Genomic DNA, 25,339 nt, shown 5'->3' with positions numbered 1-25,339 from the left:
ATCAAGCTTCCAGCTTATGTTTCATCTATCTTGCATCCAAGGTTGCCCCATTGCAACATTTCATCAAATACAAAGGAGACTAACATGCATGCTATTTTATCTCAATGATTGACAGATCATAGCCAATATGTACTCCCTCCGTTCCAAAATAAGTGTCTCAACTTTATGGAAACTTTAGTACAAAGTTGTACTACTACTAAATTTGACACTTAGTTTCGAACAGAGACACCTAAAGGAAAAAAGATCCATGCAATCCCTAGCCCTTGAACCCTAAACCCTAGCTAGGTTTTAATTTGATGGCGACGTTGAACCTTCCGAAGAAATGAAGTTTGCAACCCTTTGACCATCGGATCATTTTGTGCAGTTTCACTAAAATTGAGATGAGCATCCCTTTGGCAAAGAAATTGAAGAAGCGTGATTAGAATAAGATTACTAGGACTATCTGATGAGACATAAACTCATCACAAATACCGTAGAAGCCAATAGAGGTACTCGCAGGGCAAATAAGTAGAGAAATATCCACCACTACAAGAAATGTGTCAACTTGCGACCATCACTATTGGTCGCTGAATGGTCATTGTTTTTCATTTGCAACCTTTTGTGACCAAAAACAGATGGTGAAAAGCTGACTATTGGGTATATGACTATTGGATATGACCTGCCCAGGAGGGGTCGGGTCATGCCATTGGTGGCTTAAAGATGAAAAATCTCGACGAGGCCCAAGAAGACATGAAGATGGTGGTTCATGAAGCAGGCTTATTGAAGGCCCAAGACCCAGAGGTGACTTAAGGCCCAAAGGTATGAGACGCCATATGATTAACTTGTATTGTAATGCAAGCTTAGTAGAAACTGAGTCGGTCACGTTTGTGTGAGCCGGTCGGACTCTGTAAGCCACCGGGCATCAACCTGTATATAAAGCGGTGACTCGGCGGCGGGATAACTCAAGAAACAACTGATTGAGAACTAGGTCAAGTGTATACCCTCCCTGGTAATCGAAACCCAAGCAATACAACCTAAAGCAGGAGTAGGCTTTTACCTCATTGAGAGGGGCCGAACCTGGATAACTCTCTGTGTCCTTTGTCCCGTTTAACCCCTTCAAGCTAACCTAGCTACGATGGCTCCACACCTAAGTCCTTTTGCTAAGGCATCTGCCGTGTTAAGTCCATGATAGTTGGTGCCCACCATGGGGCCAGCGCACAGTGGTTTCGAGCTCTTGAAGGGCAACTTCGTAGGGATCAAGGGATAAGCCATCGGCTGGATGACTAAAAGCCGCCACGGCAAGCTCTACATCGATGACGCTGGCTGGGGCCCCGATGCCGGCTCAATCGAGTACGGGTACCGGGTCCCCTTTGGCGGAATCCATGTCTTCATCAGCAGGATCGGTGAGTCAGAGCCTGAACCGGACACTTGCACCGACATCGTCACGATGGCTCAGCGTACACGACTCGCCAAGGTTCAAGCCGCCGTAAAGCATGTTTTTGTGGGTTTTACTCATGGAGTGGATCTTGGGGAAGGATCTATGTCTGGTGGATAGATGGCCATCTATTCTGGTGATGAGTCCTCAACTGGCGAGACCAATTCCATATATCAATTGCAAGATGGTGGCTTGGGGGCTGTTCTGATGGCGACTGTATTTCGGACCCCTATGAGCCACCGAACAGGGTTGCGATCTTCATGGCCGGCACACAACCGGTGCTCAATTCGATGACTACTATGGCTATGACCTCCTGTTCAGCGGCTGTGGCGACGGCCGGGGCAAGCGGCTCTATGCACCCGTCGGCTCAAGTGTTATCCAAGCTCTTGGAGGTTTTGGCGACCTTATTGGTTGTAGATGTGACACCAGAATATCAAGCACGACATAAGGTGGATAGTTGCGAAAATTCGAGATGAGATAGCTCAAGACAAGGAGGAGTTTAATGTTGAGAATGCTAGGATGGCAACAGAACAAGACGCTTTGGACGCGGCAACACAACAGATTCACGCAGTCGTTCCGGCTTAACTTGGACCAGAACGCTTCAAACGCCGTCATGAGGAGGAGGCACCAGACCCATCTACCCACAGATTTTGAGGCTAGTAACCTTTTCAACACACCCGGGGCAGGAACTGGTGACCCGCCCGTGGTAAACCGGGTTGTCGAGGCGCCTGTGACCAAAGCAAAGGTTCAACCATGCGCTACAGACCAGCCTTGTTTGAATTTAACCCTGCCTCAGCACGTTCCGACACCGCCGGGTCATTATTCTAACCCTCTTGACAATATGAATGCTGCAGCTACGCGATTGGCGGTTCTCCATGTTGAAGGCAAGTCTCCAGCCGCGATAGAGATATGGTGGGCCGGAGAGCTTCTTTAGATAGTGGTGGCTCAACAGGCAGCTTACTCATACAATCATGATCGGATTCATTCAACCCCTCGTCCAAGCCGGAGTTATAGCAGGCATATTGATTCACCAGTGGTTTCAAGCGGTGAGCGGCACCATAACCAGCCTCGTAGGCATGACCCGCCGTGTGCTGATAAAAATGCTCAGGCTTTGGTAGATCAGGGTAGGGCACGTCGGGAGGTTGAACTGGCGGCTCAGTTAGTAGCTCATCAACAATCTCCAGATTACCCATCGGTGTCTGTGGAGGCTGTAATGACCTCTAGAACCCTTGGTGTGCCATGCTTAGTGCCAGCTTTACGTAATGAGCACCTGCCTAAGGACTTTAAAGGCCCTCGCAAGGTGCCTCATTACACAGTGGATCAGCCCCAGAGGCTTTGATTGAGAGCTATGAGGTAGCCATGGAGATGTTGGATGTCAATGACGCTGTGTGTGCTAAGTATTTCACCATGATGTTGGACAGGATGGCTCGTACCTGGTTAAAGGGGCTGCCCCCTAACTCCATCTAGTCCTGGGCTGAATTGAAGACGCATTTCATTCAGAATTTTAAGGACACATGGAAATAGCCTCTATCGATTCTTGATTTAGACACTTGCATCCAGGAAGAGGGCGAGTCAACCGCCCGACGGGTGCACCATATTTCGTTTGTTATCCATTCATAGTGAGTACAGAATTAACGATGGCAGATTCGGTTAGGTTGAGAAGTGAAGGTTGATGTGAACAAGTTCAAATCAACCTGGGGCCTAATGTTGGGGATATGACTATTGGATATGACCCGCCCAGGAGGGGCCGGGTCATGCTGTTGGCGGCTTAAAGATGAAGAAGCTCGACGAGGCCCAAGAAGACATGAAGATGGCGGTTTATGAAGCAGGCTTATTGAAGGCCCAACACCCAGAGGCGACTTAAGGCCCAAAGGGATGAGCCGCCATATGACTAACTTGTTTTGTAAGGCAAGCTTAGTAGAAACCGAACCGGTCATGTTTGTGTGAGACGGCCGGACTCTGTTAGCCATCGGGAATCAACATATATATAAAGAGGTGACCTGGCGGTGGGTTAACTCAAGAAACAACTGATCGAGAACTAGGTCAAGCGTATTCGCTCCCTGGTAATTGAAACCCAAGCAATACAACCTAAAGCAGGAGTAGGCTTTTACCTCATTGAGAGGGGCCGAACCTGGGTAAACTGTTTGTGTCCTTTGTCCCATTTAACCCCTTCAAGCTAACCTAGCTGCGATGGCTCCACACCTAAGTCCTTTTTCTAGGGCATCTGCCATGTTAAGTCCACGACACTGACCATCTTTAATGAAAATTAATGACCTTCTGTGTGATAAGGTCGTTGAAGGCAACGACCAAAACAAAAGGTCGTTGGTTCAACGACCAAAACAAAAGGTCATTGGCAATGACCATTTGTTTTAGTCATTGGCTACCTGCCCAGGCCACGTCGGATCCGACGTGGCAAGCTGACATGGCAAAATTGCGACAAAATCAAAAGGTCGTTGATTAGAATCAGCCCGGTCCAATTGGGTGTTTTACATGGGTCGAGCCCAACAAGTCAGCCTCTTATATTTTTTCCCTATTAATTTTGGTCAGCTACATGGGCCAGGCCCAACAATTCGGCCTTTTATTTATTTCTGGGCCATGGCCTTTTAACATTGTTTGGGCCATTGTATTTTGGAGCTACTCCCACCAATCAAATGGGTCCCACTTGTCATCATCTCACACATTGGGCCCACTTGACAGAAATTTCAAAACTGCTCAAATTATTTTCATAAATGGGTCCCACAAGTCAGGTTTACATTCCACACGTTTTCAAATCACATACATAATCAATATTTCAAATGGAACATTACAAATGTAGTACATCAAATAACAATAAGTCTACTACAATCTGTACATAGTCTATTATAACCCAAATATGCCTATGCCTACTATTACAATATTACAATATTACAATATTTACAGTCAATTACAGTCAAACAAAAGAGATAACTCTTTGCTGAGTAGGGCTATCCGGCTTTGAACTTCAAATTTCGTAGACCTGGAGCTCCTGTAAAAGAGTGAACACATAGGCTACCAGCATTGAGTAGCTACTATTCCTGGAGTAGATTTGCAAACCTCTAGGTTTAGTGTACAGACTATCGAAAAATTATATATTGAAAGAGATTTCATAGAAATGTAGATTTATGGACCAAATATATGATAAAGCAACAGATTCGGCCTACTTCAAAGACATAGATATTTTAGAGGCCAATTTTATATGAGAGCACTAGATTTTTGTGATGCATCTTCACAGAACCACAAGAACAGTAGATATAGTATAATATGATTCCATGAGTATAATGCTAACCACAAGAGAATCAATCAGCAGCAGGTATATAGCTAGCAAACTATCTACACATCATCGACACTTGAACCATAACATGTCCAGCAAGGAAACAAAAAATGGAACAAGTACTAATTCTGGATAACATGTCCAGGAAGGCCATCCAATGGTTTCAGTCACATCCTAATAAACCAGTGGCACTCTAATACTACTAATTAGCAGCACCATATCAAATAGCCAGATGAAGCACTAGCACTTGATCATCGACACAACAGTCCGAAAGGACTCAACCACGACGCAAAAAGCATCAAAATCCTAACTGAACCATGAAACAGAACATGGTTGTAGTATAGCAAAGGGAGGAGCTCACAGTGGTGGTTTGTGTAGCTGATGTCGAACAGCCTCTGTTCTTCGCTTGCGAGCACCATGCACCTTGCTTAGCCATGAAGCCCTTGTCCTGTGCTGCATGGATGAAATCCAAAGCATTGTTGTTGCACGTGGATAGGAGGGTCAGAAGTTTTGAGGTCAAATCGAGCAGGAGATAGTGTATAGTTTGCAGGTGCGTGAGGAAGGAAAGCAATGCAAAAGCATCACCTCAAGGAGTAGAATCCTAACCACAAGAGCATGAATCAGCCACAGGTATATATATAGCTAACTATATACCACGTACTCCCTCTGTAAAGAAATATAAGAGAACTTAGATCACTAAAGTAGTGATCTAAACGCTCTTATATTTCTTTACGGCGGGGGTAGTAAACAGCAACAACAGCACTTGTACCATGGCATGTCCAGCAAGGAAACTAAAAATGGGAAAATAATTTATTCTAAACTAGATACCAACTGATCTAGCCAGATTAAACTTGTGCGTCGTCGTACCAGTCACTGTCTGCTGTAGCAAGCATTTTTCTAGGTTAAACTTGTGCCTACAACCCCTCAAAAAACAAAAAATGTGTGCCTACGCAGACACGCAATCACCAGTTCACCAGACTAGTTCCAACGACCATTACAACCAGCAACACAGGCAACCACCATTCACGGTGGTAGATCCATGCAGTAGATACATGCATGAAGAAAACTGAATTACTATAACAGAATACTTCATGGAGAAGTAGGATATGATGCATCGTGCAAGGAACTAATTTAGTAAGTAGTGCTCCAAAGTATTCCACATGTCAGGTGCAGCTTGCAAGCCAGCATAGAGAAAAATATGCATCTTCTCAGTGTCAGCTACGACGAAGGGTGCAAACAGGAAACACACTGAAACTTGACTATTATGAAAACCATTGATCAAGTGGTCAAATCAATTCTCTAGTTCAACAAGTAGTTATATGAGGCATCAAGATTGCTAAATATCAAGAAGACCACTTAATGAATAGAATGAAGCAGAGACCATGAGGCTGGCAAATATTTCAGAAACAGAGCAAAACGGCTTGCTAATTTTGGCATCAATGAATTTGGGACAGGGAGGACAAGCTAGCAGAATGCATTTAATAAAATGGGTTGCTTCTGGCTACTTTAGTAGTACATATATACATGCTAATGACATGAAGGTTCCATCAAGCCATGATCAACTACTCCAAATCATTGCATGTTTTGCAAAAAAAATACTAGATGAATCTCACTAACAGGAGCACTAGGTGATTAATGGAAGAAGTAATCTGCATATTACACAGTGAATGAGTGAAGGACTTAAATCTCTCTTTGTGGAAGAACTAAGTTGATGAAGACCTGCAGCAACAGGAGAAGCCTTGAATCATTGGTTTGGTCGGGTCGAAGCCGGAAAGAGCAATGGTGTACATGATCAGCAACCGAGGGGCTCAACCATCCTATCCCCTACCTCAAGTCGACCCGGCCTCAAGGAACCAGCAGCGCCGCTGTACCTGGGTCATATTTTGGTACACAATCAGCTAATATGTTAACATTTAGTTACCATAAAAATAAAACAACAAACTCGGATAAGCATTAGCAGTGTAGTACAGAATGTATCACTATAACTTTGGGAAATAGTTAGTCTGGTGGGTATCCAGTTTACTTGCATATGACCAACACTAGCCAGTATGAGTTCATTCATTAACTAAAAAGTACTGAGTAAATTATACAGAATTTAAAGGATTATTTGTTTTTGCGGGCCTTTGATGCTAGAGTAAGAATATGCAAATGGGTGAATAATACGCAGTGGAAGCACCATCAATAAATATGTTGGGGAACATAGTGTTTCAAAATTTTCCTACGATCACGTAAGATCTAACTAGGAGATGCATAACAACGAGAGGTGAGAGTGTGTCCAGGTACCCTCATAGACCGAAAGTGGAAACGTTTAGTAATGCGGTTGATGTAGTCAAACGTCTTCATGATCCAACCGATCCAAGTACCGAATGTACAGCACCTCCATGTTCTACACATGTTCAGCACAATGACGTCCCTCGAGCTCTTGATCCAGTGTAGGAGGAGGGACAGTTCCGTTAGCTCGACGGTGTGGCAACGGTGATGATGAAGTTACCGGCGCAGGGCTTCACCTAAGCACTACGACGATATGACCGAGGTGGTAAACTGTGGAGTGGGGCACCACACACGGCTAAGAGATGCATGTTGTGCCTTTGGGGGCCCCCCACCTCCGTATATAATGGGAGGAGGAGGAGGTGGCCAGCGTAAGGGAGTGCTCCATAAGGGGGGAGTCCTTCTTGGACTCCTAGTCCAAGTAGGATTCAGTCCCCCCCTCCTTCCTTCCACCGGAGAGGGAAAAGGGGAAGGGAGAGAGAGGGAGAAGGAAAGAGGGGGGCCGGCCCCCTCCCCTAGTCCAATTCAGTTTGGGAAAGGGGGTGCCCCTCTCACGTGGTCTTTCTCTTCTCCTCCAATAAGGCCCAATAGGCCCAATACTTCTCCCAGGGGGTTCTAGTAACCTTTCGGTACTCCGAAAAAATGCCCAAACCACTCGGGACCATTCCGATGTCCAAATCCAACCTTCCAATATATGAATCTTTATCTCTCGACCATTTCGAGAGTCCTCCTCATGTCTGTGATCTCATCCGGGACTGCGAACATACTTCGGTCATCAAATCACATAACTCGTAATACAAATCGTCATCGAATGTTAAGCGTGCGGACCCTACGGGTTCGAGAACTATGTAGACATGACCGAGACACATCTCCGGTCAATAACCAACAGCAGAACCTGGATGCTCATATTGGCTACTGCATATTCTACGTAGATCCTTATCGGTCAAACGGCATAACAACATATGTCATTCCCTTTGTCATCGGTATGTTACTTGCCCGAGATTCGATTGTCAGTATCATCATACCTAGTTCAATATCGTTACTGGCAACTCTCTTTACTCATTCCGTAATGCATCATCCCATAACTAACTCATTAGTCACATTGCTTGCAAGGCTCATAGTGATGTGCATTACCGAGAGGGCCCAGAGATACCTCTTCGATACACGGTGTGACAAATCCTAATCTCGATCTATGCCAACTCAGCAAACACCATCGGTGACACCTATAGAGCATCTTTATAATCACTCAGTTACGTTGTGACGTTTGATAGCACACAAGGTGTTCCTCCGGTATTCGGGAGTTGCATAATCTCATAGTCAGACAAACATGTATAAGTCATGAAGAAAGCAATAGCAATAAAACTAAATGGTCATTATGCTAAGCTAACGGATGGGTCTTGTCCATCACATCATTCTCTAATGATGTGATCCCGTTCATCAAATGACAACACATGTCTATGGTCAGGAAACTTAACCATCTTTGATTAATGAGCTAGTCAAGTAGTGGCACACATGTACTAAGTTTCCAGTTAATAGAATTCTATCATGAATAATAAACATTTATCATGATATAAGGAAATATACATAAAAACTTTATTATTTCCTCTAGGGCATATTTCCTTCAGTCTCGCACTTGCACTAGAGTCAATAATATATATTACATAGTAATAATTCTAACACCCATGGAGTCTTGGTGTTGATCATGTTTTGCTCGTGAGAGAGGCTTAATCAACGGGTCTGCAACATTTAGATCAGTATGTATCTTGCAAATCTCTATGTCTCCCTCCTTGACTTGACCGCGGATGGAATTGAAGCATCTCTTGATGTGGTTGATCCTCTTGTGAAATCTGGATTCCTTCGCCAAGGCAATTGCTCCATTATTGTTACAAAAGATTTTCATTGGACCCGATGCACTAGGTATTACACCTTGATTGGATATGAACTCCTTCATCCGGACTCCTTCATTTGCTGCTTCCAAAGCAGCTATGTACTCCGCTTCACACGTAGATCCCGCCACGATACTCTACTTGGAACTGCACCAACTGACAGCTCCACCATCAATATAAATATGTATCTGGTTTGTGATTTAGAGTTATACGGATTAGTGTCAAAGCTTGCATCGACATAACCATTTACGACAAGCTCTTTGTCACCTCCATAAACGAGAAACATATCCTTAGTACTTTTATCGGTGCGTAGCGAAGGTCGACACCTATGGGATCACTTGGGACCCTTCTATGGTTCGGTAGGGAGGAGGAGTGCTGCAAAGAGAGATCTAAAGGCTAACACGACCAATTTTTATCCAGGTTCGAGCCGCTGAGGAGCGTAAGACCCTAGTCCTACTTGATTATGTATTCTGTGTTCTTGAGCTCCGGCTAGCTTCTCGCATGCATGCTGGGCCGAGAGGTCCAAAAGTTCGAACACTCCTCCAATACGCAGTGGGCCTCCTTTTATATGTCCAAGGGGCTGCCACAGTGGCACACAGGAGGTGTAATGCTGCTATAGTGCATATGCTTATCGTTGGCGTCTTAGGACAAACGCCATAAATGCACTGCTTACGTGCCCTCTAGCTTTATCCGGGACAGGAGGAGAGCCTGTCCCCTCCGTTGCCGCCTCGCCCCGTCTTGACACGCGTAAACGCTGATGAGGTATGCAGTGCCAAGTTGGCTGGCTAGCTGCCATGCTGGAGAGGTGGCAGGGTCTTCACGTAGATCTGCATGTCACCACGCAGGTGCCTGCCAGGCTGGCAGGCTGGCCACTGCACTAAAGTGGTGACGGGGTGGTGGAGTCTTGTCGCGGTCTTGCTGAGGCCCCCGGCAAGGATCCCGCGGGGCTTCACGGATGTCCCCGGCAAGAATCTTGTTGGGGCCTCGTTTCCAGGCCCTCACAAAGATCTGCACGCCATTATGCACGCGCCCTTGGATCTTGGTTTTAACATTGTCGATGGCGTCAGAGCTCTCAACCCCAAGGGTGCCTTTGTGAGTCATATGCAAATCATCCCCAGCAAGGATCTTGTCGAGGTCTCACGAGCCGTCCCGACAATGATCTTGCCTGGGGTCCAGCTCGCCCTCTATCTTCTTATCTCTGGCTTGGCTTCTTCTCCTCGCCTTGTATCTTGTTCTCGGTCACCCCCTTTAGGCCTTGCCGCGGAGGTGGCTATGACTACCCGTGCACAGGTATGGGGTGCTAAAGAGCCCACACTTTAGTACGCCGACAGGAGCCCCCGGTCATGGGCCATACAAGGGTGTGATGCGTCGTTGGGCCAGGCCCAGATAGTGCGCGGGCCCGCATGGCTGGGGAATAGCTGCTATAATCATCTCGTATGATGCGCTTCCCCGCGATTTGTATTGAGTGCGCGTTGTGGAGGTCATGCGTGGAGTGGTTGCAGCACGCTTGTGCCTGCGCCAATGCCTTCACATCGAATAGTAAATAGGCAGCCCCGCGCCTTCCCCATAAAAAGAGGAAACTGCAGGGGCGCTGCTCATTTACCCCTTTCTCCCATTCCAATCTAGGAAACCGACGCCCCCTTCTTACTCCTCAAGCCCAATCCAAATTTCCCTTCTCCGCCCATCGCCATCGTGCCCTCACCGCTTTCAGCCCCCTGCCCTCCGTCGGCTGCCATGGCGGCCAAGAACAAGAACAAGGGGGTGCTCCAGGGGAGCGAGGAGGTGGAGGATGCGCTGGTGACGAAGCGGAGGGAGCACGTTGTCTTTGCTCCTGGGCTCGACGCGCTCGCGCTCAAGAGCGGTTCTAGTTCATGTGGGAAGGGAGGCGATGGGGCATCCCGCCACCCGCGCCATTCCCGGACCCAACGGTGCGCCAGGTCCAAATCGATATCCCTTCTTTGTTGATTACCTTTACTGTGGGCTCTGCCCCCCGTTCTCGGATTTCTTCATCGACATCATGTACACCTTCGACCTCCATCTTCTGGATTTCACGCCGAATGCCGTGGCGTGTATGGCCATCTTTGCTCACCTCTGTGAGAACTTTACGGGTGACCCCCAACATGGCGCTCTTCAGCCACTATTTCCTCCCTCGCATCTAGCCAGGAGGGGCGCCATCCGGTTGCGTCACCTGGATCCCGAGGGCTTGTTGCAAGGAGACATACCCAAACGAGACCCAGAAGGATAAATGGGAGGAGTGGCGGCACAGGTGGTGCTGGATTGTGGAGAAGGAGTCGCACCCATTCTGCACCCCCCGGCAAGAGCAAGTGGTCCGTCGTGGCAATTGGGGTAGCCTCGATCCTCTGGACAAGAAGCTCACAGTTGCCATCACCAGAATCCACCGCCTCAAGTCTGCCGGGCTCACCTTAGAGATGATCAGGGCCGATTTCATCTGCCGCCGCATTGCCCCACTTCATAACAAAGGGAGGCCGGCTTGGGATTTCTGAAATGCGGCGGACATCATGAGGTTGCGCCCTGGTTTGAAACAAAACTTCACAATGATGCAACACATGTCCCTCTGCTCGAAGCTATTATAGCTTAAGATCGACAAACCTGGCAAGGCCGGCAAGGCTAAGGAGGCCAGCAAGGTTGAGGAGGTCGGCAAGCCATTCAAGTTGTCGGAGGTCGTTGTCCCCATGTGCAACAACTCCGCCCGGACCTCCATCATCCCCGTAATGCCGGTGTTCGACACCCACGGCCTCGACCAGACCTGGGCGGAGCCAGACGCGTCACGGGTGCAGGAGTTCTTCGACAGTTTGTTGGAGCAGCCCGTCTATGAGGAGAAGCAGCTCGTCCGCGACACCACCGACAAGGAGGTGGAGTATATTGCCAACAGGGCGGAGGAGGCGGCTCTTGCCGAAGTGGCCTGCAGCGCTGGCTTCCGGGAAAGCAAGGTCGGGGTCAAAGAAGACTTTGCTGAGCAGGTGGGGTCCACAGGGGAGCGCAGCGGTGCTGCTGCCGGGGGCCCTTCTACCGAGGAAGCGGACGAAGAGGCGGCCGACAACACGGACGAAGAGGACCCGCCCGAGGAGCCCCCGGTTAAGGGGGGGAGGAAGCGTGTCCTCCGGTGGTCTAGCTCAAGCGAGCCAGTGTGGCGAACCTCTTTGCCCAAAGAGGTCCCCGCAAAGAAGCCAGCCGGCAAGGCCGCACCGCGGCAAGGGGCCCAGGCGCAGCCCGTGCATCATACAAGGCGCACGGCCGTGGCGGTAGAGGGAGCAGCGGAAGCTGCTTCTACTTTGGCCAAGTGACGCAGGTCTCCGTCCCTAGCCCTCCACACGGACACCATACCAGAGGCCGATTACGACCTCTCTGGCATGAGCCCGAACAGGAGGGGGGCCAGAGGAAGAGGACGAAGAAAGGGACGAGTGAGTGCTCCACCACCTTGTCCATCTCGTGGATTCCTATTCTAGTTATCTTGCTTGATTTAACTTTGTCTTGGCTTGCTTTTGCAGGGACATGGATACAGTGGCGCAGAGGATGGCGAAGAGAGCCAAGACCTCGATGGGCGATGAGCCCCCAGCAAGCACCTCGAGCGCGCCGGACGTGATCACGATCAGCCCGGGCCCAAGCCCACGATGTAGCACCTGACTCAGTCCCGATCGTGAGTCCACTATCCACTTTCTATTGGCGAGTGATGGGGCATGTCTTTTCACCATCAGTCTCGCCGGGTTTGTAAGGGAAGAGCGACAACAGGAGGGGCCGTCAAGGGCTGCCCCCAACACGCCTCCTCCATCAACCACCACACCACCCAAGGACGGGTTCCCAGCAAGGGCTTCTACCGGCAAACCTACGCCGCCAAGGGAGAGATCTCCTGCAAGGCCCTCCTCCGACGAGCCCAGCATGCGGAGGAGGAGCCGGCAAGCACAAGTGCCCACTGCCCCATCCTGGTAACGAGCATTGGCGGGGAGGGAACCACTCCTCCCCAACTTGTCATAGGTAAGCCGACTGCCTCATGGCCTTGATCTGTTCTCCAATGTAACCTTTTTCTTCTTGCTTTAAACTTCGACTCTGGTTTCATCTTCTTCCCCTCCTTGGTCTTCAGACCTCTCCTTGGTGGGTCAAATGGATGTCGATGGCACCGTTGAGGAGATCGCCAAGGATGCCGCCGCTCAGGCCGACGAGGTTGCCGTCAATGAGGCCGCCAAGGAAGCACATGAAGAGGCCGCCAGGGGATCTGCCCGAGAGGCCAGCGATGGGACCGGTGACCGTACTGATGACATCCTTGCCTCAGGAGCGCCCGTTGCTACATTGGTCTCGGAGTCCTCAGCTGCCTGGGCGACGGTGGCCGACGACCAACCATCCACCTCCGAAGCCCCCCACTTGAGAAGATACCTAAAGATTGGCGAGGATCTGCTTATCACCATCCCAGGGACGGCAAGCATCGGGGCGCCTGCCAAGGCAAAGGCTTTTGACGACGACGTCATCGTCGCCGCCGGGCTCCAAGTTGTCGATGAGCGAAGCGCCAGCAGCTGCAGTTCCAAGGAGGGCCAGCTCCTCCAAGCTATTAGCAGCAGATTCCACCAGCTTCAGGCACTTCACCATGCCCGCTAGGAGAAGCTGGACTCCAGGATGGCGGTCGTCGACGTAGCAGAGGTGGGCCTCCAGGAGCACGTTGAGTAGACACATGTCTGGTTTACGGATGCCCGGTAAGACCTGAAGGCCAGCCAGGAGCAGCTGGTTTAGCAGTAGAATGAGCTTCTTCTGAAGCAATCAGATAACGAGAAGGCCCAGGAGGAGGAGGCTGCACAGATTGCCAAGGAGGACGGTGAGTTAAGGGAGTTCCGCATCTCGCTCGACGCCCAGGAAGAAGACCTTGCCGCTCACGAGGAGGCGCATGTCGCCAAGCTCCGCGGCAAGGATGAAGAAATTGAGAAGCTCGTCGCGCAGCGGACCCAGGTACTGGAGCATAAACACAACGATGCACTTGCCGCTCTGGTCCTAGATCATGCCGGCAAGCTGAAGGAGGCTGTTGATGCTGCTGAAGCGGCAAAGGCCGCCAAGAGCGAGCTAGCCGGCAAGGTGAAGGAGCTAGGGGCGGAGCTGGAGAAGCACAACAAGGAGGTCACGACGCTCAAGAGTGACAGTTACAAGTCCATCGACACCTTGGCAGGCCTGCAGACCACCATATCCAATAGGGACAAGCTGCTCTCCGAGGCCAACGACACCATTGCCGATCTAAAGCTGAACCTGGCCACCCTGGAGGAGACACTCGCGAGCAGCAGAGCCCGCAAGGAGACCCTGACCAAGAAACTCGAGGATGGGGAGTAGTTGCTCGCGAGCGCTGCCGCCGAGCATAAAGACTTTGCGAGCGGCGTGAAGCTTTGGACCGCACGCCTCGTCGACGCCCCAGAGAAGCTCACCATGCAGCTATCCACCATGGGCCTGCCAAGCATGGGGTACTCCCACGACGACAGGATTTCCGAGAGCGCTAGGGTGACCATGTTCCTCGAGGCCGTTCTTGACAGCTTGAAGCTACTCCACGACCGCCGAGCGACCGACCTGGCCAACGAGTCCCGGAAGCTTTGCCGGGGCGCCATCCTCAAGGTGCTCACTAAGGTGGCGTACAGGAACCCCGGCCTCGACATTAACCAGGACAGCTTGCCGGCAGGCGCGGACCGTATGGCACTTGAGGATCTTGTCGTGACCGTTGTCAGCCTGGTCGACCTCGTCATGAGGGTGGAGGGCCAGCGCCAGGACTAGGCGCTCCGCTTCCCCTTGCCGCCATGGATCCGTACCAAAAACAATTACGCTTAAGTTAGAATTGCGGTAACTATTATTGTAATATAACTTGCTATGTTTGTGGATTAAATGCATGTTATCTCCCTCGTATGATTCCTCCTTGTATGGTACACACCCTACGCGTCACTGGGAGAGGCATGCCGGTGCATGCACCCTAGCCGTGAGCGCTTTGAGATCGGATCCTTAGCAGCCTGCTGGGGGGTGCCGCTGCCGGCAAGGCACCTCGCCGTTTCTAGTGCAGCTACTTGAGTCGTTGAGAGGACTCGGAATGGAGCAAGGGCACAACAAGATCCGACAAGGTTCCTTTACATGCAGGTTTTCCTTATACAAGAATCGAGACCATTCAAGGAAAATAAACATGATATTAAAAGAAATCTTCTTCTTGCTGCTCTATTCTTCTTTGCAAGCTGTTGGAATCGCCTGTTGGCATTCATACTCTCTATTCCCCCGGGAAAACATGCGCGCAAGGCAATGTTCTGTCCTTTGTGAAAAGGAAAGAAGAAGAAACAGGAATACATAGCCTTGGCGGCTCATTAGTGCTTGCTAGCCTTATGCATCTCGGGAACGATGTTGTGGCTCTTCCCGTGGCGGCGTCCGGGGTCACCAACATCGCGGCGCTGCTTGTCGCGCATGACCTGGGAGGACCGCGGTGCAGACGCCAGCAGGGATGCCTTGGAGGTCGCCGCGTCGCCCATAGGCAGCATGGCTCCAGACGGACTGACCACCATGGTCCCCTTCTTCTTGGGACCCATGGTGATCGAGGAAACGACGCGCTAACCGCTAAATCAGGTTTGCAGAACTCTCACCCCCCTACCTAGCGCGCCAAACATGTCAGTGTGTAGCGAAGGTCGACACCTGTGGGATCACTTGGGTTCCTTCTGTGGTTCGGCGGGGAGGAAGACAGGTGCAAAGAGCGGATTTAAAGGCTAACACGACGGATTTTTATCCAGGTTCGGGCCGCTAAGGAGGGTAAGACCCTAGTCCTGCTTGATTGTGTATTATGTGTTCTTGAGCTCCGGCTAGCTGCTCGCATGCATGCTGGGCTGAGAGGTTCAAAAGTTTGAATCCTCCTCCAGTACGTAGTGGGACTCCTTTTATATGTCCAAGGGGCTGCCGCAGTGGCACACAGGAGGTATAAAGCTGCTACAGTACCTATGTTTATCGCCGACATCTTAGGACAAATGCCATCAATGCACTGCTTACGTGCCCTCTAGCTTTATCGGGGATGGGAGGAGAGCCCGTCCCGTACGTTGCCGCCTCACCCCGTCTCGGCATGTGTCCACGCCGATGAGGCATGCAATGCCAAGTTGGCTAGCCAGCTGCTGTGCTGGAGAGGTGGCAGGGTCTTCACGTAGATCTGCATGTCACCACGCAGGTGCCTACCAGGCTAGCAGGCTGGCCACTGTGCTGAAGTGGTGACGGGGTGGCGGAGTCTTGCCGCGGTCTTGCCGATGCCCCCGGCAAGGATCTTGCCGGGGTCTCGCGAGCCGTCCCGGCAAGGATCTTGCTGGGGGTCCAGCTCGCCCTTTGTCTTATGGTTTCTAGCTTGGTTGCTTCTCCTCGCCTTGCATCTTGTTCTTGGTCGCCCCCTTTAGGCCTTGTCCTGGAGGTGGCTATGACTGCCTGTGCACAAGTATGGGGTGCTAAAGAGCCCAAACTTTAGTACACCGACACCTTTTCAGGTATTTCAGGATGTTCTTGACCGTTGTCCAGTGATCCACTGCTGGATTACTTTGGTACCTCCCCGCTAAACTTATAGCAAGGCACACATCAGGTCTGGTACACAGCATTGCATACATGATAGAACCTATGGCTGAGGTATAGGGAATGACTTTCACTTTCTCTCTATCTTCTGCAGTGGTCGGGCATTGAGTCTGACTCAACTTCACACCTTGTAACATAGGCAAGAACTCTTTCTTTAACTCATCCATTTTGAACTTCTTCAAAACTTTATCAAGGTATGTGCTTTGTGAAAGTCCAATTAAGCATCTTGATCTATCTCTATAGATCTTGATGCCCAATATATAAGCAGCTTCACCAAGGTAATTCATTGAAAAATTCTTATTCAAGTATCATTTTATGCTATCTAGAAATTCTGTATTATTTCCAATCAACAATATGTCATCCACATATAATATTAGAAATGCAACAGAGCTCCCACTCACTTTCTTGTATGTATAGGCTTCTCCAAAAGTCTGTATAAAACCATATGCTTTGATCACACTATCAAAGCGTATATTCCAACTCCGAGAGGCTTGCACCAGTCCATAAATGGATCGCTGGAGCTAGCACACTTTGTTAACACCTTTTGGCTCGACAAAACCTTCTGGTTGCATCATATACAATTCTTCTTTAAGATATCCATTAAGGAATGCAGTTTTGACATCCATTTGCCAAATTTCATAATCATAAAATGCGGCAATTGCTAACATGCTTCAGACAGAATTAAGCATCGCTACGGTGAGAAGGTCTCATCATAGTCAACTCCTTAAACTTGTCAAAAACCTTTCGCAACAAGTCGAGCTTTGTAGACAGTAACATTACCGTCAGCGTCAGTCTTATTCTTGAAGATCCATTTATTCTCTATTGCTAGCCGATCATCAAGCAAGTCAATCAAAGTCCACACTTTGTTCTCATACATGGATCCCATCTCAGATTTCATGGCCTCAAGCCATTTTGCAGAATCTGGACTCATCATCGCTTCCTCATAGTTCGTAGGTTCGTCATGGTCAAGTAACATAACCTCCAGAACAGGATTACCGTACCACTTTGGTGCGGATCATACTCTGGTTGACCTACGAGGTTCGGTACTAACTTGATCAGAAGTTTCATGATCATCATCATTAGCTTCCTCACTAATTGGTGTAGGAATCACTGGAACTAATTTCTGTCATGAACTATTTTCCAATTCGGGAGAAGGTACAATTACCTCATCAAGTTCTACTTTCCTCCCACTCACTTCTTTCGAGAGAAACTCGTTCTCTAGAAAGGATCCATTCTTAGCAACGAATATCTAATAAATTACGGTTATGACATTCGGACACACCATTACGCTGTGGTGTTCTAGGTGACGTGAGTTGCGAAACTTTTCCACATTGTTTCAAATGAAGACCAAACTCATAACTCAAATATTCTCCTCCACGATCAGATCGTTGAAACTTTATTTTCTTGTTACGATGAATTTCTACTTCACTCTAAAATTCTTTGAACTTTTCAAATGTTTCATACTTATGTTTCATCAATTAGATATACCCATATCTTCTCAAATCATTTGTGAAGGTTAGAAAATAATGATACCCGCCGTGAGCCTCAACACTCATCGGACCACATACATCAGTATGTATTATTTCCAACAAGTCAATTGCTCGCCCCATTGTTCCGGAGAACGGAGTCTTAGTCATCTTGCCAATCAGGCATGGTTCCCAAGAATCAAGTGATTCATAATCATGTGATTCCAAAATCCCATCAGCATCGAGTTTCTTCATGCGCTTTACACCAATATGACCTAAACGACAGTGCCACAAATAAGTTGCACTATCATTATTAAATTTTCATCTTTTGGCTTCAATATTATGAACATGTGTATCACTACAATCGAGATTCGACAAGAATAGACCACTCTTCAAGGGTGCATGACCATAAAGATATTACTCATATAAATAGAACAACCAAAATTCTCTGATTTAAATGAATAACCTTATCCCATCAAACAAGATCTAGATATAATGTTCATGCTCAACACTGGAACGAAATAACAATTATTTCGGTCTAAAACAAATCCCGATGGTAGATGTAGAGGTATCGTGCCGAGGTGATCACATTGACTTTGGAACCATTTCCCACGCGCATCATCACCTTGTCCTTAGCCAATCTTCGTTTAATCCATGCCCCCTATTTCGAGTTGCAAATACACAGTAATTTAAAAAATTTCCTACGCACACGCAAGATCCATCTAGGTGATGCATAGCAACGAGAGGGGAGAGTGTTGTCCACGTACCCTCGTAGACTATAAGCTGAAGCGTTATGACAACACGGTTGATGTAGTCGTACGTCTTCATGATCTGACCGATCCTAGCACCGAAGGAACGACACCTCCGCGATCTGCACATGTTCAGGTCAGTGACATCCCACGAACTCTAGATCCAGCTGAGTGTCGGGGGAGATCTTCATCAGCACGACGGCGTGATGACGGTGATGATGATGCTACAGGCGCAGGGCTTTGCCTAAGCACTACAACGATATGACTGAGGTGGAAATTTGTGGAGGGGGCACCGCACACAGCTAAGAGATCAACTTGTGTGTCTATGGGGTGCCCGCTCCCCGTATATAAACGAGTGGAGGAGGGGAGGGCCGGCCCTCTTTATGGCGTGCCCTAGGGGGGTCCTACTCCCATCGGGAGTAGGATTCCCTCGTTCCCTAGTTGGATTAGGAGAGAAGGAAGGGGGAGAGAGAGGGAAGCAAGGGGGGTCGGCCCCCACCCAATTCAGATTGGGCTAGGGGGTGAGTCCTCCACCTTGGCATTCCTCTCCTCTATTCCACTGAGGCCCAATAAGGCCCATATACTCCCCTAGGGTTCCTGTACATGGCAATTTGCATAATTGACATTTAAATAAGCACATATGGAGTTTGAATTTGAACCCTTGGTTCCAACCAACTTCATTTAGTATGATTGCTAGTTGCATTAGCTCAATCAATAGCATATTGCCATGAAATTATCATGCATCATAATTGTTGCATTGCATTGATTGTGTTCCTCTTTGTTTGCCGGTATTTGTCCCCTCTCGATAGACGTGGTTCCGACGATGAGTTCGATGACACCGATGAAGAACTATACTATCTTCAGAAGTGCCAGGCAAGCAAAACCCCCTTGTTCATTCTGATACAATCCCACTCTCTCGCTCCTGCTCTCTTTTATTTCATTAGGACAACAACGATTCAACTGTTACATGCTGCGATAGTTGAACCCCTTTCCTCTGCATGACCTATCATTGCCATAGTAAATAGATGAAACCCACTAGCATGAGTAGGAGTTGTTTGAGCCCTGACGTGCCTACTCATTCATGCTTGTTTGTCATGCCTGCTATTGCATAGAGTTGTGTCGGGTCTGATTCATCGGGAATGAATTGGAATGGTGATGAACATGTCCTACTGTGTGAGCTAAGTGTGTGAACACGTTTTGGTAAAGGTAGCGGTGAGAGGCCATGTAGGAGTACATGGTGGGTTATCTCATTGAAATCGTTCTTAGGAACTGAGTTCTGTGTCTGTGATCCATGAACAGCTACTACCACTCATTGGGATCCTTAATTGACCCTCTCGGCCTCTTAATCACCCTAGTCCACTGTCCAGGAGTTGCAACTAGTTTCTGGTGTTTATAGGATATGTGCTGGCAGCCGTGCGTAGCGCTGACCCTAGGGGTGGGCTATGATGCGGTAGATACACTGTGGCCGGGCATGCCGGGCGCCCGTTTGGTGTCTCGGAACCCTGTACACATCGTTCGGGGCTGTATGTGGAAACCTCGGCCGGACTCCCTGCGGATGGAACCTGGATAGGAGATAAACCTGGACTAGAGACTTGAGTGTTTGGGTAGGCCGTGGCAAACACCCTCATTGGGCTTCCGCTTTAAGGTTGCCGAGTACATGTCGTGTAAACGACGGTAAGTGGTGGGAGCGTGTGTGAAGAAGTACACCCCTGCAGGGTTATCATTATCTATGCGAATAGCCAGATTCCTTGGATATGGAAACTTGGACCCCTTGCATAGTTCATAGATAACTTGAAGTGGATACTCTAAAACTCGCAAGATAAGTGTGAGTGGTATGGATGGCTTTCTCGTAGGGAGACGGCAGCGGATCCATAGTGGTGTTTTGAATGGTGAATATGTGGACTCGTGTGCGCCACCTCAAAGAGTTGCTTGTAGTCGTAGTTCAGGTTAGCCACTGAGTCAAAGCTGGCTTGCTGCAGTTAAACTCCACCACCCCCTTTATTGATACCGATGCATATGTAGATAGTTCTGATGTAAGTCTTGTTGGGTACATTTGTACTCACGTTTGCCTATTTTATGTTTTGCAGAGAGACGTCAGTCTCGCTAGTAGTTCCGTGTGCACTTCGACGTTTAGCTTGCTGCCTCAGCTACGATCTTGTGCCCTCGGCAGGATCTAGTAGATAGTCAGGCTTCTCAGCCTTTTTCATTTGTAGATGTCTGTACTCAGACAAGTTAAGCTTCCGCATGTTCTTTGATTTGTATGCTATGATTGTTGGGTCATGAGACCCATGTTTCTAATATCTCGCTCCTCGGAGCCTAATGAATAAATACTTGAGTCGTAGAGTTATGTTGTGATGCCATGTTGTATTTACACATATCTTGCATATTGTGTGTATTATTGAAATGGTTGGTATGTGTGGGATCCGACAATCTAGTTGTTTATCCTTGATAGCCTCTCTTATGGGGAAATGTAGTCTAGTGCTTCCATGAGCCATAGTAGTCCGCTACAGCCCGGTTCACCGGAGTCCTGTTAGCCCAGCACTACTGCTTAGGACACTTGACTGGCCGGCATGTGTTTCACTTCGTTCCTGTGTGTGTCCCTTCATGGAAATGTCACGCGGTGACATCCGGAGTCCTGCCTAGCCTACTATAGCCCGGGTTCCTGGAGTCCTGTTAGCCCAGTGCTACAACCCGGATTGACACGCTGCCGACCGACACGCTCAATGTGATTCATGTATGCCTGTCCCCATAGGTTAGTGTCGCTTTGGGTTCACGATTAGCCATGTCGGCCCGGGTTCTCTATCATATGGATGCTAGCGACACTATCATATACGTGAGCCAAAAGGCGCAAACGGTCCCAGGCCATGGTAAGGCGACACCCGTGGGAATACCGTGCGTGAGGCCGCAAAGTTATATGAGGTGTTACCGGCTAGATCGATGTGACAGCATTGGTATTAGAGCCTGACTGCCTATAGGATTACCAAGCCAAACCGGTCGAAGTTGTGTCTAGAAATGCTTTAGGTATGTAGGGGAGTTGATTGTGGAAGGGAACGTAAGGCTCTTTTTACTCCTTTACCTTATGGCCTTCTGATCTGAGTCATCCTCTTCTCTTCTACGGGGTTTAAGAACTAGGCCTTCTAATCTATCTATCAGGATGACGTGTTACTAATCCATAGACTTATAGGATTGATGGATTCAATTCTTAGTTCAGTTCCTACTATTTCTGTGTGTTGACAGTTGATCTCGGAACCTTGATATTGTGTTGTTGAGTGGTTATGCCACCATTTTGCAGGATGTCTCAAATCTTTTGAGCATTTACAGTCGTTATGCTGTCTGAGTCATCCCAGGTTTCTAGATAATCTGATGCATTTGCAATCCTTTCTTTCCATTCCCGATGTCCTTTATGGTCAGAATAAGCACACTAACTGGTGCGTCGAGGTAATTTATTGTCTCGACATATATGTTGGAGCTATTATTATGACCGTAGGTGTTTTAGGGAGTCACCTAGTAATCTAGCAATGCTTTGTATCCCCAGTGTGATGATTCTGGCCACCATTCTCGAAAGCGTTCCGTGATGCCATTTAGTAGTAGGTATTCTATTCCTGGGTTCTTTAACCCGAGATTCACCCTACTTACCTCATGTTGATAGTGTTGCTAGTTCCTTTAGGATATTAGTAACCTTTGCATTAGTCCTCGAGGTCTGTGGTATATCCTTCTTCCAAATACTACGAACCACCTATGGCAGAAGTTCTTTGAACCAAAAGATCACAACCAAAGTGCTCTTGATGAGTTCTCCATTCTTCATTGTGAATCTGCCAGTCCTACCTTTCTGCATGGGTTGTCCGGAAGGAATGTTAAGCTTTGCTCGACATACTAATCGATGCATCCACAACTCAGAAAATTATATGTTCCTTTGAGTTGTCCCTCTTTAGTTGTATTCTGACCCTCGTTCGTCAATTGTTGGTCAAGAGTAGTTGTGCATTGGTGTTATCGATGCCTATTGTTCATGTGATCCGTCAAGCCATTCTATTCCGGAATGACTAGGAGAAACAAACTCCAGTACCTCATCCATATCCAGGATTGGGTCAAAGTAGTTGTGTTCTGCAGATCAAATGCCAATCCAGCTTTTGCTCTGTTCTACCCTGGAGTATTACCCCCTTTATGTCAGGATTGTCATGAGAATTGCACCCTCTCTCATGAATTCTTGACGCAGTGATACTTCTTACCATCATTTTTCATTCCTCGGTCCCATGTTGTCACAACCGGAATGCCGGCAAGTGAACCATGATGTGTGAAATCAATACTCCTAGCAACTAGTTGCTAGGTAGCTAACGGACAATAATTTCTTTCTTAGCGTGTTGGTTATTGAATCATCATCCTAAGATTGATCGTGCTACCTAGTCCATTTTTCCTGGTGCACTCTTCAATCAATGAGTTAGGATTGTGTCAGTCCCTCGCTCTCTTGATCATATCGTCTTGCTCTGAAAAGCAAGATTGTTCCCGAGCTTAGAAACATATCGGTGGTTCGTGATTTTCTGAATATTTCCTCGGAAGTATCACCAGGTTGCCCCCTGACTGTTATGTTGAGCTCGTGATCAAGTTGGTTTCTTGTAAACCACCCCTTCTCCAAGAATCTGTGTTGGATACCCTGAGCTAGTTGGTTAAGCTGAACAACAACTTGGAGAGTTGGAAGATGAAAGCTTGTCCGGCTCAGTTCATTCCAAAGGGATATCCTTGTGTGTGTGTGTGTGTGTTGAAGAAAGATGATATTTTCATCGATTGTTCCTCGGGATTGGTTGTTGAATCTATCGTCTTGTCCAAACCTTGATTTGAGTGCGGGCTATTGTCAAGTCAAATGAGAACCAACGATGTTCATAATGTTGTCTTACTCGTGGTTGTTTCCTCGATCATACACCGTTATATCTTTTGGGTCTGACCAATGCTATCACCTTGTTCACATAATTATGGAATTCCATCTTCACGGAAATCTGGATGACCTGTTGTTGAGCCCATCGACAATATTTTTATCTTATCCATGATTCATGTTGAACATTAAGCTAGTGTTGGAAACTTTGAAATCATTTCTTCATGCTAGCTCATGAAGCATATGTTTGGTATAAGAAGTGACTTCCTCTAGTTCACGTGCATTTGAAGCAAGTTGCCGCCATGAATTTGGGAAAGTTTGTCTCGCTTTCTCTGGAATCATCCCAAGTCAGTCATGCATATGTGCGAAGTATTCTGTGGTCTGGAGAATTGCAACCTTCATTCTATATGAATCCCTAGCACACCAAGACACTGATTGATTTGTTCAAGGAGAAGAAGTTTCTTCTTAAGAGCTAGACTTACGCAAGGACTTCGATATCCTCAATGATGGTTCCCCATCTGGACTCGGTAGTGTTTTATTATAAGACTACAATGTGGTCATGCTTATCTGGGATAGCGTGTTCACAGGTTTGTAGCAAAACCGGCTCATGTTTTGGAGCTCACTATCGTAGTTCATTTTCCGAGAATCTCGCAACGTCATCTCGTCGGTTTGTGTTGCAAACTTTCTTTTCCAGACATGTTGTCTGAAATATCCTATTACCAACCAGATCTAAATCTTAGGCAGATATGATGGTTGGAACTTTTCCAGGATCTATGATGTAGGTCCCGACAGGGTTGATGTTCTGGCCGACACACCTAGCCGGAAGATCTATCATTATAGTATCTTTGCCCATCTTTCCATGAGGTTTTCGTGCGATTTATTATAGAAGTTGTTCCTTAGGGATCCTTGTGCTCTTAGTTTCTTCGATGATTCTATAACCATTGAAACACTGGAAATACTCTCGACTGTTGAGTTTTGCCCCAGTTACCAGAATCATTCCCAGCATTTGCTTTTTGTTCCCATCTTGCACCCCAGTAGTGGTTGTCCAGGATCATCTTCAAAAGTGGACTTACCATGGGTCCCATCCGTCTCCGATGATAAGCAAATCATCCATTGCGTTGTCTTCAACAAGGTAGTCCACATCATTCATCCTAGTCCGAGTATGCCATTTCTTCGATCTATTTCAAACGATCAATTGTAAATTGCCTTAAGCTGGTATAGAGAGTTTCAATGATCTATGGATCAAAAGTAATTCTTTTTTCCACTTAAGGGAACAGTTCAACGAGTCACTTTTTTCCAAGGTGCCCCGTTACGGAATCGTGGCAATTATTTCCTCGCCACCTTGACACCATCCACCATCTTTTTAAGCGTGGAATTGTTGCCCACCAAATCAAACCCCGCCGTTTGTTCTTCCATCCCTCTCGATGTGTTCTGTGTCCCAACTTAAGATGTTTCAACATCTCATTCCGCGAGTGGTTCTTGTATAGCTCGATCTTCGAGAAGATCAATCTCAGTATAGTTTATTTCTGTCATCATCGCATGCATGAAGATCTCAAAAGCGAGGATGTCAAGATCGACATGATGCAATGAATCAACATCTTTGAGAAGGGCAATCAAATCGTGAAGATTCTTTATTGGTGATCCATCTGTCTTCTTACCTCACGTCTTGAATCTCGGGACGAGATTCTTGTTTAGTGGGGGTGAGTTGTCACAGCCCTAGAATTGTTTGGAGATAGTTGCATCAGTGAGCATCATGCATACTGTTAATTTCAAGAAACTTGAAATGAGGAAAGTGGAAGCATCAGAAATCAATTTTAAAAAAGGGCAAGAACCCTTTAAATTG

Source organism: Triticum urartu, chromosome 6 (genome assembly GCF_003073215.2).
Source record: "Triticum urartu cultivar G1812 chromosome 6, Tu2.1, whole genome shotgun sequence".
Lineage (NCBI taxonomy): Eukaryota > Viridiplantae > Streptophyta > Magnoliopsida > Poales > Poaceae > Triticum > Triticum urartu.
The sequence above is the reverse complement of the archived record's forward strand: the minus strand, read 5'-3'. Positions refer to the sequence as shown.